This window comes from Lepus europaeus, chromosome 8, assembly GCF_033115175.1.
Source record: "Lepus europaeus isolate LE1 chromosome 8, mLepTim1.pri, whole genome shotgun sequence".
In the NCBI taxonomy this organism is placed as follows: Eukaryota; Metazoa; Chordata; class Mammalia; order Lagomorpha; family Leporidae; genus Lepus; species Lepus europaeus.
In genome coordinates, this window is record NC_084834.1 from 35,384,706 (window position 1) to 35,402,887 (window position 18,182).

Here is an 18,182-nt window from a genome sequence, read left to right on the forward strand (position 1 = left end):
GATTTATTGGTCAACATTGTGACTGGAGTTAAGTCTGCCACTATGGGGAAGGAGATGGTAGCTTCTTGGTACTCCTACTCACATGAAGTTGAGAATAGCATTAGTTCTTCATGGATCTATGTCATAGGAAGCATCGTTTTTACTTTCAGGGCTGTATTGTCCAATTGTATAGCCACATGCCACACAAGACTACTTAAATTAATTAAAATCAAATTAAACAAAAATTAGTTCTGGGGACACACTAGATGCATTGCAGTGCCCAGTAGCTAGTACTCAATAGCTATTGGAACACTCCAGGACAGCACAGTTTTAAGCATTTGTATCATCACACAACAATTTACTGGATAGCAGCACTATAGGGGGCACCAACATAGAGTAATGCTCTGATCTCCAGGACCTTGCTGCATACTCTGCCAAAATTCCTCTCACTTTATTTCTCATTCTGAAATATGCCTGTCCATATGTTCAACATGTTTTATCAGAAGTTATACAATTACAACACATGACAAAAAAGCTCCAGTGATACAATGTCAATATTTTTTAAAGTTATAAAAGCCCTGACATAGGAGAAATTAAATGAAAGATAAATATCAGAGAAATTAAACCTCCAGATTTCTCCTCCCTTGATTCTCATTCAGTCACAGTCAGAGGCGCCCACTCAGGAGCTCCCAGAGGACTGGTTCTTCAGTGGGAGTGGCACTGTCTGTCCTTGTAGTAATCTAGTGACAACCATATGTTCTGCTGGACACTGTTTTCTGGTCTCAGAAGTAACATTCACTTCTCTGAAGTCAGCGGAAATATTTTCTCATGCCTCTTTTCTTTAATGAAAGTGGTCTGCCTCCGGTGTTCATTCCCCTGCTGTTCTCTCACACTTTAAGGGAAGACTTCAAAGGTGATTAAGCAATTTAATCTGCTTCTCAAATTGGCTGCTTCTTGTCTATACTTTCTAAAACACAAGTATTATTTTCTGCATGTGAGTGCCACCTTCCATCCTGATTCTGGACCAGGAAATTGTTTCTCTGACATATTCCTTGGATTTTTTTTTTATTACAGAGGCTCCTATAGTGAGAAGTGTAACATCACTCAATTCTGGATCCAGCCCAAAACATCCAATACTTATAATACATATTGTATTTTCTCTCACCTCCTTGAAGTGGATCGCATTATTGAACAGGCATTTTGACAGTAGGAAAACAAATAATGTAGGCTCAGATAAGTTTCGTTATTATCCTCCTTGGTCATCTCCGTATTGCTCCTTCTTTTGGAGTCATGGTTCTAAAAATGTAGTGAACATATGGCTTCAGGGCAGTGGTGTGCTAGGAAAAGGGATCAGGAACATGGGCTTTTTTGTTTTCTTGTTGAATTCTTTATGTAGCAGAGGTTATGCTTTTGATTATAAAATAAAGTATGTAATTATAAAAGTTAAAAATGAGGGAGGGAAGGTGGAAAGTATCACTATACTCCTAAATCTGTATATATGTAATATATGAAATTTGTTCACCTTATATAAACTTTTTAAAAAAATAAATAAAAAATTCCTGGTTTGAAGTATTTGCCCATTTTCCAGGTATACGTGAGAAATGGCTGCTGTCACTAACTGCAGCTCTGGGAAGAGATGTGGTCTTGTGGGCCGTCAGCTGCTACAGCACAGCAGTTTCTGGGAACTGCCGTATGAGCTTTCCCATCTATAGTTATGGAGCCTTGAAACCAACCCGTTACCACGCTGAGGTTTTGACAACAACCTTTGTATCTTTAATCTTCAAACAGAAGTCCAGTTTCTGAAATCCCTTTCTGTAGCCCTCTGGCTTTTCAATACTTGGTTTCCCTACTGCTGGCGTCCTGGACTCCGTAAAAGCACATATTTCCATAGCTTCTTAGGTCCATCTCCCCAAAGAGAAATGATTCTGATCTGTTCTTGGTTCTTGACCTTCTTCTTTTTGAACTTGTTGTTTTAGATCTCAGTCAGCCTTTCTAATGTGGAAACAACTAAATTAAGGATGATAATGAGATGTTATTTTTAGACATGGAATCTCAATGAAATCAATCCTCAAAAAACTAAATTTCTATGGTTAGATTTTTATAATTATTTTCCTCTACACTGATAGCATGTGATTTTAGGGAGCAGTTAACAATATCCCCTAACTCCTTCCTTTGAAAGAGAGCAACCTGTCAGGTACAGTCTCCTCTCTTTCTTTCTATGCTTCTGTCTCATCCTGAAACCCACATTCTCTCTTTAACAATCATCACCATGATGTTCATAGAGGTTCTCACTGGCTCCTTTCCTTTTATATATTGAACAAAATGCATTTTTATTTGTTTTGACTTTCTTTGAACGGTAATCTTTCAAGATTGTTTTGGGGAAAATGTTATTCCTAGATAACATTCGACCCATATACTATTCTGAGGGCTTTCTTGTCATCATTATTCTGCCTGACTTTCCATTTTTTGAAAGATGACTTTTTAGCAGGTGACAGTTTATGGCATTTGATTGGCTGTATTTACCACTTGTGCAAGAAGATATTTGAAAGAGCAGACTTTCAAAGCTATTTTATCTCAAAATTGTTAAAGCTGGTTGAACTTTAAGCAAAGGAAAATAGGTACTTTTTACCTTAGAATATCTTTGTCTCCCTTTGTTAGTTATGCTTATAGTTATATGCTCAACATATATTTATTTGGTTTATAGAAAAGGATTTCATAAGCAATCACCAGGATTCTTGTAAGCTATTTCCTTGTTCTATTTTAATTTAAAATGTATTCCCAGCTAATACTCACATATTGCTGCCATATCTTTTCCTCTAATATCCATTTCTCATGTTTCCTCATTCTTGTGAGGATGCTGAAGGCAATGTTATTGCGATGATTATTACTTTGGGATTCAACCACAGCCGTCTTTTCCCCTACTTTCTATGTACCAGAACACACAAAAAATGCAATAGATGCTTGGTTCTTGAGTCATTCTAACCACTTGTTCTAGGAAATAAATCTCAATCCTATTGGCATTGCCCAATACTAAATCATATACCTATCCATTTTACATCTGGGTGATTCAAACCACTGACCTAATTGTGTTTTTGTCTGAACTGGAAATTAAATTTATTTATATATTTATTTAAGATTTATTTATTTATTTAAAGATTTATTTATTTGAAAGGTAGAGTTACAGTGAGGCAGAGGCAGAGAGAGGTAGGTCTTCCATCCACTTGTTCACTCCCCAAATGGTTGCAACGGCTGGAGCGTCACCTATCTGAGCCAGGAGCCACGAGCTTCTTCCAGATCTCCCAAGTGGGTGCAGGAGCCCAAGGATATGGGCCATCTTCTACTTCTTTCCATGGCCATAGCAGAGAGCTGGATTGGAAGTGGAGCAGCCGACACTCAAACTGGCACCCATATGGGATGCTGGCACCACAGGCGGCGGCTTTACCTGCTACACCATGTCAAAAACTTACCTAGAGTTTTATTTTTAAGAATTATTGAGAGGCAGAGGAAGGAAGAAAGGTGATGAGGAAGGAGGGAGGGAGGGAGGGAGAGCGAAAAAGTGAGAAGGAGAGTGCTATCTTCCATTTGCTAGTTCACACCTGCAACAGCCAGAGCTAGGAAAGCCTGAACCCAAGAGCCAGGAACTCTATTTGGTTCTTCCATGGGAAGAAACAGCCAAGTACTTGGGCCATCACCTGCTGCCTTCCCAGGAGCATTTTTGGGGAGCTCAGTCAAAAGTGGAGCAGCCAGGACTTGAAATGGAGCTCTGATGTGGGATAACAGTATCACAAGCTGTGGCTTAACCCACTGCACCACAATGCCGGTTCCTTAACAGTTTAATTTGTTTTATTTATTTGAAACAGAGAGTAAGGGGTGGGGGAGAGATATCTCACCCACTAATAAAGTCCACAAATACACAGAATCCAGAATGGCTCAGGGTTGAGCCAGGTTAAAGCCAAGAGCAAGAACTCAATCTCACAGGGGTGGAAGGCATCCAAAAACTTGAGCAGGCAGCTGACCACCAGGATGCATATTTTCAGGAAGCTAGAATCCAGAGAGGAGCTAGAATTTTAACCCAGGCACACTGATATTGGATGTGAGTTCTGAGTTACCTCTTAGTAGTTACTAGTTTAGCCTGAATGCCCACCACAGATTTAACTCTGATTCAGAATTATTCACCTATTTTTTCCCAATATGATGGAACCAAATCTTCTGACATTTTTTAGAAATGCAGCCTCCCCAATTATACAGTCTGTAGTCCTCATATACTTCTGATTTATGACAACTTTACAAATTTAATGTTTAAATCTGAATCTGTTTTAGTTATAATTCTGTTTTAGTTGTAATTCATCATGAATTTTTTTTCAATCTTCTTTAATATCCCAGGAATTGAAAGAGGTTTTGGGAAGCATCAAAAAAGTCGATTTGTATAACCATAAAAGCAACCACATAGCAAGCCACATGTCATACATTGTACAGGAATTCCCAAGGTGGAGAAGGTTCTTTCTGGCAAACGTTAGGAGCCTGTGTTGGGTTGGTAAGATTCTAGAAGGTGGCAACATGAGGAACAACAGTGTCTCCACACAGAAGTTTGAAAACACAAGACAGAAATCCGTGTAGGAAAACTAATAAAGGAAAAGGCTAGAAGGAGGCTGAGTATACCAGGGATCTTCAAAGTTCATGGAAGATGCATATCATGAAAAAAACTATGCATAGAATTCAAAATTGTTTTGTACCAAAATAAACATTTTTTTTTTAAAAAATTACTTATTTGAAAGATAAGGAGAGACAGAGTTCCATCCACTGGTTCACTTCCAACATGGCTGCAATAGCAGGAGGCAGGCTGATCAGGAGCTTCTTCCCAATCTCTGATGTGGATGCAGGAGCCCAAGGACTTAAGCAATCCTCTACTGCTTTCCCAGGTGCATTAGCAGGGAGCTGGATCAGAAGTGGAGCAGCCGGGAATCGAACTAACACCCATATGGGATGCGAGTGCCACAGAATGCGGACATTACCCACTATGCTGCAGCGCTGACCCCTAAACTTATCTTTTAATTCCTCTTTACCACAAATTCTTGAGTACTTTTGTAAAATGTCCTGAATGCATTTCTGAGGAAGATTTTTACCTTATAAGATTTTGAAAATAACACCACTTGGAGCTACTTCCTCCTGGATCCCTGTGTCTATGCTGCCTGAAATGTCAGCTGCTTGTACTGAATCCATGCTTTTGAATATCCTTATCTATTTTACCAAAGCCCTTTTCATTACCAATCATTCACTTTACTCACTTCATTGTTTGGATATTTAGCATTGGTGTAGACAAATGTATACTATCTGGCTTGAACCAGTCGAGCCTCATAAAACTTTTAATTACAGTGAACTATGGTGGAAATCACCAACTGTCCATCAGAGAGCCTTGGTTCTTTCAAAGGTGTAGAATCATGGCAGCTCAGCCCCACCCCACTCCCAAATCAAGCTGAGTCCTGGGCCATTCTTAGCCATGAAGTGCTCCCTCTCTCTTTCCAGTATCCCTGTTGGATATTCATATTCAAAGTATATAAGTGACCTTCTCACAGTCAGTCTCAACCTGTATTCCTGAAGTAATTCATAAAATACAAATCTCTCCCCAATCTCTCACACTCTTCAGTTGAAAATTGGATGTATGAGTCAATAACTTAAAGTTGAGTGAATGAGATTCCTTGAGAGCTAGTACAATAGTCAATGTTATCATAACTTACATAAAAACCCAATAAATCTTTTTTGAATTGAGTAAAGAAAAGGATTTTCAGTATCACTACAGGTTTTCCCTCATTTATGTCTAGATATTCATTCTGTATTTTTCAAGGTGGGAGCTACTTCTGTCTATAAGCGTGACGCATATAGATCTGTTTATTTCCAGGGGCAGAAAATATACATATCTGAAATAGCAATCAAATGATACCTAATTTTCTGATTTCAACTTCAGTTAATACTTTCCCTGTTAATTGGTCAAGTAAATCTTAAATGCAGATGAGATTACATTGATCAGTTTTATTAATTTGACTTTATATAGTTAATGACTTAACTTGAATTCTAAGAAAGTTTTAGATTTCTTATCAAAATTTGAGTCCTAATTATCCTTAAAGAAACTGGGGGACCTGGATATATAGGACAGGTCATGGGACTTAGTAGCAGAATCAGGAATGAGAATCTGCATTGCTAAATGACTAGTTTTTTTTATGGTTTTCACTATTCTGTTTTGGCTAAGTGCCTCACAAACAAATGGTCAAAATGCCCTTTCAAACCACAAATTCTTACTGGGTTCCAAATTTCTTTTTAAGTCATGGTCCAGTTTGTTTTCTTCCAAGGGAGTCAAAGAAATGATGTGTGCATGATCCAAAGAGAGAAAAGAAGAGACATTGCCTTTGATTTAACAATTCTCAGCTCTGCTGTGGAGCAACAGGTTACCTAGGGAAATCATAGAGTAATGCAGAATCAGAGCAAAAGCATGTGATATAATTATCAAAGTCTTCTGAATTGGAGTTCTATGCAGTGAATCTGAAACACTGGTATTTGTGTGTAAAATGGCAACATGAAGAAGGCTCAGATGTTGGAGATGCCTTCATTTAGGGGAAACTGTTTCAAAAATGTATTTTTGACCCAACATTAAAGAAGAGCTTATTAATAACCAAACTATCAAGAAATAGAACATCTGGTTTTCATTCTGAAATAGTGACTCTATGAGCTCAGTATCACTGACAGTGACAACTTGGTCAAGGTCTGGAGTACAGGTGATTCAGTTGGCAGATAGGTGATTAGACATGACATTTTTTCCACAATGATTTTTGTGTAACTTCATAGCTTAAAATCATTTCTGAAATATGTGTGGTTTTATGGTTGTTACTATAAGCTTCTAGTAATACAACTTTTCTTTTCAAATACATTGTTTTCCTTTTATTGAGTGTAATAATTTAAATTTTTTGAAAATTATATGAAAAAAGTAAAGATTTTATTGTACTTTTGCCCTCTGGATAATCAAATTTCTTAGTTTTCAACAGAGTATATCCAGTCAAAGGAATTCATTTGAAAACCTTAAGTAGGGTGAACTTATCGAACAGGCACAGTGCCAATGCCCACAATGCTTTTAGGGACCTATGAAAATATTTTATCTAAAGAAAAATGATCTTTTATGTTGAGAGATGATTTATTACATAGCACAAATACATCTGTCTTTATACAAATACAGTCATAAAATAAGGCAGCATATATGTATATGTGTATACTAAGTAGAAAAAATCTGGTGAAAGCAACAATCCCACTAAAATCTTAAGGTACGTGGGCTCAAACTTGGTGGCCATCCCCTTAGGAGCTCCAATCTCAGTGAAATATTTATGATCACTGCTTCAGGAGAAACTCACTTTTACTTGTGCTGGTGAAGGCCCCTCCATGCGTGCTGTTGATGTTGGGCCTGAGGGTAGAAGCTCTGCCATATTTCTGCTTCTGAGAGATGGCAGGGGTGTCCGGAAAGTACCGGGACATCTCAGAGATGTTCCCAGAACGAACAGCCAAGTCTACAACAAAGAAGCAACTACCAACACATTGACCTATTATCTGCTAGACTTTCTGGTATGCATAAGTTTTGCTTTCATTTAATGATAGATAAAAGCTATCACTGCAATCAACAAATACTGTATTACAGGTATGTTAACACTCAACTTTCTAATTTGATTCTTAATTTAAAGTAACATTTTGGAATAGACAGTATTGCTACCAATTTCTCATTTTGTAAATGATAAAAGAAGGGTCAAGCGACTTGTTCATGGACATGTTATACAGAAGTGAAGATGGGATTTTATGCTAAGGCTTATTTGCCATGGTTGCAAATGAGATATACAACTTTAAATATGGCTTTTTACATTTAGGGGTTTTTTTTGTTTTGTTTTATTTGAGAGGACACAGAAATGCAGAAAGACAGATAAAGAGACAGAAAGCTCTCATCTGTTATTTCAATCTGCAAAAGCCTGCAGTGGTTGGTCCAGCCACAGCTGGGAACCAGAAACTCAAAAAGTGTCAAGAAATGCAATTCCTTGAGCCATCACTTGCTGCCTCCTATGGTATACATTCACAGGAAGCTGAAATTGGAGCAGAGCCAGCAATCTAACCTAGGCACCCCAGTATAAGATTGGGCATCCCAGTCAGCATCTTTACTCTTAGATCAATGTCCACCCAAAGCCTTTTTTTTTTTTTTTTTTTTTTGACAGAGTGGACAGTGAGAGAGAGACAGAAAGGTCTTCCTTTTTGCCACTGGACCCAAAGCCTTTTACATTTAACATTGTTACACGCCTTTTTAAATGTGACTTTTAAACTCTTAATGAACAACTATTTAATAGTGGCATATAATTAACCAAATGTATGTGATATAATTTATTCAAAGGTTTTTCTACCATTTAATATTTGTGCTATTTCTATTATTTCCTTATAAAGCCATATCACAATTCTTTGTATATACAACATATTGTCTAGATTTAGGATTACTTTGCTAGAATAGAGACTTAGAATTAAAATTACTAGATAATATATACAAATATTTTTTGTAAAAAGTCACAGCCATTCATTCATCTATTCAACACTCAACACATTTGTTGCATGCCTCCCACATGCTGGCTATGATATGTGTAATACCATGATGAATGTTTGACAGTCGATTACCCAAAGTGTATTATGGTTTAGTTGATACTAAAATAGGATGTGCCTGAAACTACACATGGTGAGAATGCTTTCTAGATTTTTTGGAAAGGATAGAAACACTTTCAGAGCTCTTTGAAAGTACTCTTAGTGATATAGGAAAGTGGCATCTAACAGATCTCAAAGTGCATCAGGTGTGAACATTTTTTCTTCGCCAGTTTGTCAGATGAAATATTGTCAACCATTGTTTTAATGGTTAATTCCTTGAATTCTAATGAGGTTGAACTTGCTCCCATATGTTTGTTAATGAGTTGTTTCTTCATTATAATGTAGCCTTTGAATATTTCTCATTTGGTATCTAGTATTTGTATAAAATAGAATTTGCTGTATTGCATTTGTTGCAAATAATATATATACTTTGTGTTATCCAATCTGCCAGGCATTTATAAGCTATGGAAATATGCTTGACCTCTCTTTAAAAAGCAAATAGATAATCAATTCTATTTTTCTTTTTTGTTAATGTTGCATTTTATATGTATTTACTACTGTATTACACATGAAGTTTATATGTCTAATAGAACATATTTTATTTTATTCCAAAAAAGCTGGACAGATAAATCAACAATGATTTCATAATTCCTTTCTTTTACTACTTCGTGGTGCTCATTTTATTATTTACTGAATTGTGTTTCCATTTATATGCACCTCTGCAGCCCTATGACTATCAATATCATTTCCACTGTAATGAAAATAGTGGGCCGGCGCCGTGGCTCAACAGGCTAATCCTCCGCCTTGCGGCGCCGGCACACCGGGTTCTAGTCCCGGTCGGGGCGCCGGATTCTATCCCGGTTGCCCCTCTTCCAGGCCAGCTCTCTGCTGTGGCCAGGGAGTGCAGTGGAGGATGGCCCAAGTGTTTGGGCCCTGCATCCCATGGGAGACCAGGAGAAGCACCTGGCTCCTGCCATCGGAACAGCGCGGTGCGCCGGCCGCAGCGCGCTACCGCGGCGGCCATTGGAGGGTGAACCAACGGCAAAGGAAGACCTTTCTCTCTGTCTCTCTCTCACTGTCCACTCTGCCTGTCAAAAAAAAAAAAAAAAAGAAAATAGTGGTTAATTCTCCACCCCCACTGTGCCACCAAACTTCTCAGGAGGAGGGCCGCAATAACTACCACAGGGCTTGGCACATGACAGGCATTACATATTGACTGAATGAATGACTGTCTAAAATGGGATGTTTCTGGAATGCCCTTTATTTTCTTCCAATGTGTACAACAATCTCTGAGCAGTTTCTGTACTGTGTTAAATGTTGTATCACAAAAATAATCTTTTGTCATTAGAGCAAAACCTTTTGTTACTATTAATTTTGGGAATTTTCTTTATAGTCCACAATATTTTTTTCAAATTAACTTCAGAAAAAATTAATAGGCTCTAGAATTATTCCTACTAGAATTTTGATTGGAATTATGCTAACAATATCAATTTGGGAAGACTTGATATTTGTATTGTAAAAATTTTCCCATTCATGCATGTGTTATAGTTCCTTCTCTTTATCGCTTTTTATAATTTTCTTTATATATTTGTTTGTAATGACTTCATTGATTTTTGTTGCTACTACCATGTGATTTAAGTTATTGCTGCTATTGGGATTTGCACACATTTATTTTAAAAATTTTATTTCCTATTTATTGCTATTATATGGAAAAAACTGTTGTTGCAAATTTCCCTTGCTTCCTAAGACTTTACTTGAATTATTTCATTAATTCTAATAGAAGCTTTTTATAGTTTTTCAGTTCAACTGAAGGCCATATTGAGAATAATATCATTTTCAGCTAAATTCCACGTTGCCTTTGCAATTGGAAATGAATTAGATGACTAAATAAGATTTTATATATAAAATATGGCTTATTTTAATAAATCCTAGTAACAACATTTAAATCTGTGAAGCAGGTATTTAAATGCTGGCCCTTTTATGGGAAAAATATGTGGGTTTTGCAGACCTTATAAAGACCTCCATATTGCATCATTCCTGTGATCTGATCTAATCTTCACGCCTTCTAAGTACCTGCCTTTGACATGATTTTCCAAAACCTCCCACCAACTGGGGGGCCCTTGACGTGGAGGCACTCAGACTGGGACCAACACAAGGCATCTCAAGCCTACTTTTCTTACGTGGGGAACATAAAGAAAAAATAAAAGAAATATTGTCAGGCTTGATTTTATTTGTATCTCTATCACACCAAATTCTGGAGTAGAAGAGACAGGATGTGATAAAAACACCATTCAGGGCAAAAAATGGAATGAGTACAAAAATCACTAAATAACCAACCTTTATAGTATAGGGCGGAAACCTGCTAGGGACCACTTCAATTTGTTTTTGAATGTTCTGTGTTTTAGTCCTAAACCATAAGATCCAATGCAGTTTAAATACCAAAGTTGTTTAATAGAGAATTTTCTATTATCTACTTAAAGGAAATATTTACGTTCTGCTGAAGGAAAATATCCTACTTGACCACTTATTATAAAGGTGATGCTAAGTGTTAAATCAGGCTTTTTGTTTGCGGTCTCTCTGTGGGATGTTTATTTCAGATGACCATGCACCTCAATAGGTTTGAGTAAATATTGTTCTTGTTAGAGGATGGGAGTTGAACAATTCAGGCTCCCTTAACACAGTTGATCTTTCTGCATCATAAAATTTTGTTCTTAGGACTTGCACAATTATTTAGTTCATATTGGATGTATTTAATCATCACTGTATGAGGTGGTGCCCTTCCTCTGTATGCTTTACTTGTTCTTTAAGAAATTTTCTCGGGGCTTGTTTGAACACTACGGACCATATGAGACTAGGCTGACCTGTGTACATCCACAATACATTTGCATAGTAGATTTGAAAGCAATAAGGGATGTATTGCAGTTTCATTAAAGTGAATAGAGGCTACTTGGCCGGCGCTGTGGCTTAACAGGCTAATCCTCCACCTTGCGGCGCTGGCACAATGGGTTCTAGTCCCGGTTGGGGCACCGGATTCTATCCCAGTTGCTCCTCTTCCAGGCCAGCTCTCTGCTATGACCCGGGAAGGCAGTGGAGGATGGCCCAAGTGCTTGGGCCCTGCACCCGCATGGGAGACCAGGAGAAGCACCTGGCTCCTGGCTTCGGATCAGCGAGATGCGCCGGCCGCAGCGGCCATTGGAGGGTGAACCAACAGCAAAAAGGAAGACCTTTCTCTCTGTCTGCATCTCACTATCCACTCTGCCTGTCAAAAAAAAAAAAAAAAAATAGAGGCTACTCTTTCAGACACCTAATGACCATCACTAATTAGAACAAAGTATCTTTTTCAAAGTTTATATGAATAAAAGTTTGACAAAACAAACCTAGGACTTACCTATATAACTGGCATACCACCTTTCTGTTTTGTGTTCAGTAATCAATAGACGATTTGTATTTTCATTAGCTACAAATGAGTGACCTGTTTCATGTTTTCTCTTATGAATATTTTCTTAAATAGCACTTAAGTCACTTTTGATATGACTCAAGAAATGAAAAAAATCTTAAGAAAAGTTACGATAAGGTATTTTGTAATCCCCAAATCAAATGAGGTCTGTAAGATTTAAAATTAGCTGTTTATGAAATCATCATCTTAAACTAAATACCATAGAGAATGGAGAGAGATATGATAATATGAATGAGAAAAAACTTGTCACATTTGGGAGGAAGCTTGTTTTGAATAAAGTACAGTGAGTAAAGGGGCCGAAGCTGTGGCGTACTGGGTAAAGTTGTCGCCTGTAGTGCTGGCATCCCATATGGGCGCCACATCAAGTCCCGGCTGCTCCACTTCCCATCCGGCTCTCTGCTGTGGCCTGGGAAAGCAGTAGCAAATGGCCGAGTCCTTGGGCCCTCGTGGGAGACCCAGAAGAAGCTCCTGGCTCCTGGCTTCAGATTGGCACAGTTCTGGCCATTGGGGAGCTGATGGAAAACACCTCTCTCTGTCTCTCCTTCTTTGTGTGTTTCTCTTTCAAATAAATAATTTTTTTAAAAAAAGTACAGTGAGTAAAGAACAACTTTAAGTTATTCTGTTTTTGTCAGATCAAATGAAATTGTGATAATCAATAGTAAATTTATAATTTGAAAATTATCATTCCTGTTAATAACTTAGGGAACAGGGTCAGGTGTCTTTTTTTATACACTCATTGGCTGACATGTAGTGACAAATATTTTGATAAACACCATGGCATAGGGGTGAGCTATACAAACTGTGGAACCAGGTATTGTATTTAATTATATTTAAATTTAATTTAACTTCTGGCACTTTATATGTGCGATTGATTTAGTTACTCTACCTTCCTTTGCCAAACTACTTATCTATAAAATGTGGATAGTGATAATTCCTATCTCTTAGGTATTGGGGTCCCCAAGACTGGCAGGGATTGGTGGTTAGTAGCATGTTGCACAGTGGTGCCTGGCACACTTAAACAGTAGGTGTGAGTCAGTTGTGATTCCTTTCACTGTAGTTATTTGAGCTAAATGGAGCAGACTGATTTGAAATAGAAGTGATTGTGTTCCATAGATGTTGTGATAATGATATTACTCCAAGTTTCTGATCATAGGTGTTATAAACAGATTACACATTTTATCTATGAGTGATTTAATAAAAAATAAAAACCCGCCATTGAAATGACAAATCCTAACGTGTTGTCCTTTTGTCATTTGCAGAGCCTTGAAATCAAAAATAAAGAATCAAAGAGCAGAGCTGTTGAGGAACAAAACATAAATCAGGTACAAGAGTCATTGTTAGTAATTAACACTTAATGTTCCTTCAAACAGATGATTAATTCAATCTTATAACCTCATTATTAACAAAATATTTTATAATAGTGCCAGATTGACATCTTAGAATTATGTGTGCATCCTAAAGAGAAATTCGTTTTCTCCTTACCTATTGAATCAAGTTTTGAGATTTTAAGCCAGGCCTCAATAGAAATGTGAAAGGATTAAGAAATCTTATTTCTACTTATTATTATTGAATCAACACATATTGTGTGGGATTCATTCTGCTATGCAGTAATTTTATAGACTAGGACAAAACAGGCTTGCTCTAGTCCTGCTTTCAAGAGGCTCAGAGTCCAAGGGAAAAGACATGAAATAACCAATTATCAGTATGAATCAAAGTTACAGTAAATGATAAAAGAGAAATAGCAGAGTACTGTGGAAGAAGGAGAGAATCCATTGTAGATTGGGATAATAGAGGATATTTTTCAGGAACATGGTCTTTAAGCTAAGACATAAAGTATGAGGACAAAGAGGTTCATATAGATGGAAAAAAAAACTGAATAAAATAAAAGGAAACATTGTAAGAGGGTTAATGTGGTTACAGCAGGTCATAGAGGATGGTGGAAACAGAAAGAAGCTGTGTTGAATACAGGATGACAGTGAGTATGAGGGGCCCAGTCCCTTAGGACTTTAATGTCCATGATAAAGGTGGCTTTGCACCAGCTGTGCATGCCTCGTTCTGCCCTGGACATTCCTGTTTGATGTCATTTGGTCTTCTCTCCTGGTTTCCTGAATATAAATGCCTTTAACTCTGTCACCTAAGCCTACCCATCCCAGCCGTATCTCCTGATGGAGGCGGCCCAAGTGGGTTATCCCAGTGCTGAGAGGTCCTCCAAGTGGTCCTTCCTCTGAACACTAGTTCTATGGTATGTTCTGCATAGAAGGATTTAGGGCTGAGATGGTTTGAAAATGTCTGAAGATGTTAACACTCTCAGAAGCTTTATACTTGTGTGTGTGTGTGTGTTCTATAATAAAAAAGCAATAGCAAAACACACACACATATGTATATATTCATGCACTTTTGTTTAACCTAATAATTCCCAAAGCTATTTCCAGGATCATCTTGGGAAATGTATCAGGAAGTTCTGTCTTAGAAACATGCAGTTTATGACATTCTTTTACTCCTGAGTCTGGCCAGTGTTTAGGTAACTTGTCTTTGTTTATTAAGTAATTTTCTAGAATCTAGAATATTCAAACCAGCCAGGAAAAAAAAATGGTTTGCTTCAGTGGTTCAGTTTCTTTTTCTCCCCTAGTCAAAAAGTTTATTTAACCTGCATCACATAATTGTCTCAAATCTTAATTAAATTTTACATGTGAAAATATGGTCTTAGGTACTACTCACGAACAATTGAGTAAGAACTTCCTAAATAATTTTCAGTGTCAGCATAAGTAATATTAATTTTCTTAAGTTAAATAGAGGAAAACCACAAAAATACTCTTTACAGCTTAGCTGTTCTCATCATTCTTCTTTTCATCAGAAATGGACATTCTCTTCATTGTGTAAAATTCTCATAATTTAGGCCCTTAACAGTCTTAAAATGAAGCAAATGACATGAGTTAGTGCCTACTTTAATAAAGAATGACTCAATCTTTTTTTCTGAAGCAGCTATTTCATGTACTTTATTACAGTCATCATGCAAGTGATCAGTAGATGTAACTGCATTATAGTATTTATTTTTCCTGATATCCTTATTAAGTTAGAATATCAGTTACCCTTATTGCTGGCAGTTTACAGATACAGAAACTGTAATTATTACCATATGTTTATTCTCTGTGGATTAAACTGTGATTAATGCCATACATTCATTCTCCAATATGAATTTTATAACTCATTTAGTCCAGTCACAAGAAAAATCATGTTCAAGTTATGATTGATATTCAACTAAACTAAAAATTGCTACCTTTTCATTACTTTTTTTTTTTTTTTGACAGGCAGAGTGGACAGTGAGAGAGAGAGACAGAGAGAAAGGTCTTCCTTTGCCGTTGGTTCACCCTCCAATGGCCGCCGCGGCTGGTGCGCTGCGGCCGGCGCACCGCGCTGATCTGAAGGCAGGAGCCAGGTGCTTCTCCTGGTCTCCCATGGGGTGCAGGGCCCAAGGACTTGGGCCATCCTCCACTGCACTCCCTGGCCACAGCAGAGAGCTGGCCTGGAAGAGGGACAACCAGGATAGAATCCGGCGCCCCGACCGGGACTAGAACCCGGTGTGCCGGCGCCACAAGGCGGAGGATTAGCCTAGTGAGCTGCAGCGCCGGCCAAGAAGACCTTTCTCTCTGTCTCTCTCTCTAACCATCCACTCTTCCTGTCAAAAAATTTAAAAAAAAAAGTATGAAAAGCAATCAGGGTTGTGGTGTAGTGGGTAAAGCCACCGCCTGTGACTTTGGCATCCCATGTGGCTGCCAGTTTGTGTCCTGGCAGCTCCATCTCCAATACAGCTCCCCCCTAACAGCCTGGGAAAAGCACCAGAGGATGTCCCATGTTTGGGCCCCTGCCACCATCTGTGAGACCTGGGTTGAGCTCTTGGCTGTGGCGTAGCCCAGCCCTGGTCACTTAAGCCATCTGGGGAATAAGCCAGCAAATGGAGGATATCTCTTTGTCACTCCCTCTCTAGCTCTTTCAAAACAAATAAATGAATATTTTTAAAGAACAGAGAAATGCAATTGGAAGACTAATGCATACAGTATGATCCTGTGTTTGTAAGAGAAAGAATTGAAAATGCACATACCTGGGCCAGTGCTGTGGCTTAACAGGCTAATTCTCTGCCTTGCGGCGCCAGTACACTGGGTTCTAGTCCCGGTTGAGGCGCCAGATTCTATCCCGGTTGCCCCTCTTCCAGGCCAGCACTCTGCTATGACCCGGGAAGGCAGTGGAGGATGGCCCAAGTGCTTGGGCCCTGCACCCGCATGGGAGACCGGGAGAAGCACCTGGCTCCTGGCTTCGGATCAGCGAGATGCGCTGGCCGCAGCGGCCATTGGAGGGTGAACCAACGGCAAAAAGGAAGACCTTTCTCTCTGTCTCTCTCTCTCTCACTATCCACTCTGCCTGTCAAAAAAAAAAAAAAAAAAAGAAAGAAAGAAAAAGAAAAAAGAAAATACACATACCAGACAGGGATCCTTGGTGATTTGTGGAGATTCTGTATATGGAGCAATCAAATTTTTGAGGGCAGAGTATTAGAGTTGACCTATGCTTATTCTAGGAGAGAAGTTTTCAACATACATATGAGAAAGGGCATTGACTTCTTAGGCCAATTCAGCATTTTTCAATTAAGTTGACTATTATTAAAAATAAGGAAAAAAAATCACAAAAATCCCCTGGAATTCCATAACTTAGAAACAGAAAGCCTGTTTCATCTCTGGAAAGACAAGACACATATGAGTTTGATTCACTGCTTTTGCTATGTGCTGTCTACTAAAGCTGTGTCTCAGATTTGGAATCTACTTAGAAATATTGAAAGTGGCTTTTTAATTTTAAAACAAAGGAAAAGAAGGAAAAAATGAACATATAATCATAAAACCAGGCAGAAAACTGAATATTCCTGCCAGATTGAATCATCTATCTGAAAATGTGTTGCCTCATGTTAACGGGTACCTGACACCAAATTGAACTTCCTGTTTCCTCTTTCAAGAGGAATTATTTCAACTAAAGAGTCTTTTAATTTCTATAAACTGAAGTTCAAAGATTATATTTTTCTCAGTTTAAAAGCATGGTTTTGAAGCTTTGAAGCCTGGATTATATCCAAACCCCTAACTTGTTCCCTGTTTGAGCCTAGAACAATATTGTACCTGTTCTCAACCTCAGTTTCCCAACTTTTAAAATGAAGTTTTCAAGAGGATTTCCATCTTGTTTCTGTCTACATTTGCACAATGACTGGTAGTATCAGATCTGTGTGAATGGTGTTCAGTTCTAGAAAGGAAGACAGTATAAAAGGAAAGAAGGCTACCTTCATGAATATGTGTTAGAATATCTAGCATAGAATATCTAGCAGAAAAAAAAAACAGTGGGAAACTGCTCAGTGATTCTGTACACTGAAGGCAAAGACTCAAAGACAGATTCTTTAATCCCTTTATTTACACTTTTTTTTTCCTTGTAGATGTTCTGGATTCTGCCATCCAGATTGAAAATTGCACTTTAGAGACATTATAACATGATTTCTAAATTACTCATTGCACTTTGCATGCTACTAGGCATGATAGATTCGCAATTAATGCATTATTGATTCAGTGAAACTATGAACTAACCCTGCTAGGAAAAAAATAACCCAAAGTGTGCTAGCCCGGGCCTTATTTTCCTGATGCCAAACATCCAGATCCCAAATGTTTATTTCATTCAATGATAGCATAACCACTCACTATCTATTGCTTCTTTGTGCACTATTCCCACTGGATTTTCTAATTTGCTGTTGTTTGTGTATGTTCGACATTTTTATCTTACTGTCTTGGCTTGCATTTTCAGTGTTCTCTTCCGTTTTGCCTTTCTATTCTTTCTCCCTTGTTTTCCCTCTCTTTTCCTTCTTGGTCCTCCTTTTATCTAAGCCCATTTATGATGTAGCAATCTCTGAAATTCATATCAGACATCATCTTGTCAGATATGTAGCTTGCAAATATTTTCTCCCATTCGATTGGTTGTGTTTTTGCTAAGTTTGTTTCCTTTGCTGTTCAAAAGCTCCTCACTTTAAGGAAAATCCCATTTGTCTATTTTTTTCATTTATTTCTTCTGATAGCCT

At 38.0% G+C, this 18,182-nt stretch overlaps 1 protein-coding gene across 3 annotated transcripts in view; it reads left to right on the plus strand.

Annotated features, from left to right (window-relative positions):
- INPP4B (inositol polyphosphate-4-phosphatase type II B) overlaps positions 1 to 18,182 on the plus strand; it is a 901,292-nt gene that overhangs the window by 399,070 nt on the left and 484,040 nt on the right. For all 3 annotated transcript variants that reach the window (XM_062199561.1, XM_062199562.1, XM_062199560.1), the window contains exon 3: positions 13,345 to 13,407. The gene's annotated coding sequence lies outside the window, so the exon portion shown is untranslated. The remainder of the gene's footprint in view (positions 1 to 13,344; positions 13,408 to 18,182) is intronic.